The following is a 3,687-nucleotide window of genomic DNA, read 5'->3' on the forward strand; positions in this document are numbered from 1 at the left end:
TTCTCCATGTCTGTAATTTAATTTTCCACAGCATTAGTTACTAAGGATCAAATGCAGTATGAAAATGTTCAATGGAAAATTCAAGAAATGAAGATTCATAAGTGCATGCTACACACTGTGAGAGTGCACACCTCTGTGATTGCTGATCCTGGTTGTCAACTTGACACACTTGGGAAGAAAAGGGAAATTCAACAGAAGAATTCTCCAAAACAGATTGGCCCATGGATATGTCTGCATGGCATTTTCTTAATTGCTGATTGATATAGGAAGGGCAAATCAATGTAGATGGTACCATTTCCCACTAGCTAGGCTTGGACTGTATTAGAAATGTAGGCGAGGGGCTGGAGAGATGGCTCAGTGGTTAAGAACATGTATTCTTCTTTCAGAGGACCTGACGTCAATTCTCATCTCCCACATGGCTTGTAATTTCAGTTTCAGGGAATGGCCCTAATCTCAGGTACATAGACATATGCATATCTACATTTAAATAAATAATAATAAAAATACCAAAAATGCTGGGCAGTGGTGGTGCACTCCTTTAATCCAAGCACTCGGCACTCGGGAGGCAGAGGTAGAGAGTTCTCTGTGAGTTTGAGGCCAGCATGGTCTACAAGAGCTAGTTCAGGACAGGCTCCAAAGCTACAGAGAAACCTTGTCTTAAAAAAAAAAAACCAGAAAAAGAAAAAGAAATGTAGTTGAACATGATCAATGGAACAATCTAGTAGGCAGCACTTGTTGCTTTTGGAGAGGACTCCAGTTCAGTTCCCACCACAGTTGTCAGGTAGATCACAACTGTCAGATACATAAGTTCCAGAAGATCTGACTTCCTCTTCTGGCTTCTTTGAGCACCCTCATGCACACGTACATACACAGAGACAGGCATAAAATACAAATATATAAAAATAAAATAAACCTTTACAGTATTGTATAAGTTAACACCTCCAGCGAATGATTTCTTGATTAGTTCAAGAAAAACTCGAATATGTGTATATATTATACATATACATATATAAAAATATTATATACCAACTATATATTTGGTATTTAATTTTAGGCATGTTGGAATATCTTCCATGTAAAAGAAATTTTGCTACAAAATTATAGAAAGAAAAGATTTGAAAATCAAAAAGATTCTTTGAAATTATGGGCCAGAGAAGTGACTTACTAATCTAGTCCAGTGACAAAGTTACTTGCCTAGAATTGAAACCCTGGACTCACTCCCTAATACTGTAAATATATAACCACAAAATAGATTGCCCAAATAAACTCCCATGACCTTCTCAATTATGTTCTGATATTTTAGCCTTTTCAAAGTTATCTTCTAAACTGACTTTTTCACCATTACTTTAATTACCTCCTTTTTAATTATAAAGGTGATATGTCCAAAACAATCAACTATATTCTGACTGGATTTGAGGTCCATTTCTCAAGGTGACATAGTGGTAAATGCATTTTTATGGCTATCTTTAGAATAAAATACTTATTTTTGTTCTTATTTTTATTGAAAATAAATGTTTTAATACAATAAATTCTGTCTATGGTTTCCCTCCCTCAACTCTTTTCAGATCCTCATTACTTTCCACTCACCCAAGTCAATACCTGTTCCTCCTTACTCCTTCTCAATAGGATACAAAAATGCACCTAAAATTACAATAAAATAAAACTATGCAAAATAAAAACAAAGAAACTAGAATAGGACAAAACAGAAGAAAAAGAGCCAAAGAAGAGTTAAAGAAGCATATGTAGATGCTGAGACACACACATTCACTTACAGATAAATCCCATAAAAACAGAAAACCTGGAAACACAATATATGCTCAAAAAAACCTATAAAGTAAAAGAAAAAAATCTCTGAGAAACAGTTATGAGATAAAAAATTCTGAAAATACCATTGATTTTGTTTTGGACTTCTGTTTTTAATTTGGACAATGGTATTCTAAATTTTAATTTTGTATGCTTTATTATAAAAAAAATCATTGGAAATAAATAAAAATACTAGAGATTAAAATAAACTAGATCCAATATCTGTACAATTCAATAAACTTTTACACAGTTGGAATAGACCTTCAGAATAAAGTGAAATACTTCTATATTGGGTCACTAATCGCAAAAGAAACTATTACAAGAGAGTTACTGAGTCCAGAGAAACAATTATTATATTATATCATGTTTGTCATGGTAGTGATATAAACCCTAAAGATGGAGAATGACATTTGGCACTGCCACATTCAATTTAGAGTAATCAGATTAGAGTAGATGCAATTTAGATGTTTGGAGGTAGGGTATTTGTGGTAGTAAAACTTATTTTGTGAAGCTCCCCAAATGGAAAGCTTTTCTCAGCAGATGACCTTTTTGAAGTGAGAAGGAGATTTTCAACTTGTTCATGCTGACAACTTGTGAGTTATACAGTAATATTTCTGGGAATTTTTTCTTCAAATGACATTGGGTTTTGAATTGGACACGATGTAATGGCGGGGATAGGACAAATGAATTACTTTCCCTCCATATTACCTTTCTTCATTTTAAATTATTCCTCCATCACTTAAGAGCTTCATGAATATATGTTTGTTCTTACTTCATGGGTAGTAGGCATCGTGATGTGTTCATCATACCTTCTCAAATTACCGACAGTAAAGGGAACTGAAGCCCAGAAGGATAATAAACCCCACTAAAGCAAAGCAACACCAGAACAAAATTTTAGATGTGACTTGAGTCTCCTGGTCCCTGTTGTGGTTCTCTTTTTCCATTAGCTATATAAAAATAGTTTTTCTATAGAGCTGGTTCTATTTCTACAACCCCAAACAAATGTCTGAACATTTGTTATATACAGCTTGTTATAGCCAGAAATACTTCACATCCACTAGGGAGAGACCAAATTCATTAATTTTAGAAGTTTGGAAGTCAACACACTGGGTAGTAAGTCGTTTTCATGGGTTGGAGATGATCACTCTGTATTTTTATTACCACTTGTTTGTAATGTTTGATTTAAAAATATGTAAATGATGATATTATGGAAGGTATTTTGTGAATCAAATAACATCCATTTGATTAACAAACTTGCCTATATTTGCATTTTTTTAATAAATTATTTTAATGTTTTAATTAGGCATAAGTATGTGCTTTGGCATATGCACATATGAACACAGGTGCCCACCATGGTATAGGACCATGGTCTTTATTCTGTCAATTATACTTTAAATAAACACTGATTGGCTAGTAGCCAGGCAGGAAGTATAGGCAGGACAACCAGACATGAAGTATAGGTGGGTCAATGAAAACAGGAGAATTCTGGGAAGGAGAAAGACCATTCCTCTGCAGTTGTGACCTGACCACAGAAGAAGCAACATAGACTGCCTTGCTGAATAAGGTACTGAGCCACATGGCTAATATAGACAAGAATAATGGGCTAATATAAGTTATAAGATTTACTAAGAAGCCTGAGCTAATGGGCCAATCAGTATAGTTAATGTAGACCTCTGTGTGATTTGTTTGGGACTTAACGATTGCGGGAACCTGGCAGGACAGAAACTCAAACAACACCCACAGAGGCCAGAAGCATGGCAGGATTAAAGATAGTTGTGAGCTGTCCTCAACAGAAGTGCTGGACACTAAACTCATATTCTCTGTACGAACAAAATGATTTTGACAGTTTACTTGTCTCTTCAGCTCCAAAGGTGAGATTTTAAA

This window comes from Microtus oregoni, unplaced genomic scaffold (assembly GCF_018167655.1).
Source record: "Microtus oregoni isolate MIOR12 unplaced genomic scaffold, Mior012 000030F_ref0000283, whole genome shotgun sequence".
Taxonomy (NCBI): Eukaryota; Metazoa; Chordata; class Mammalia; order Rodentia; family Cricetidae; genus Microtus; species Microtus oregoni.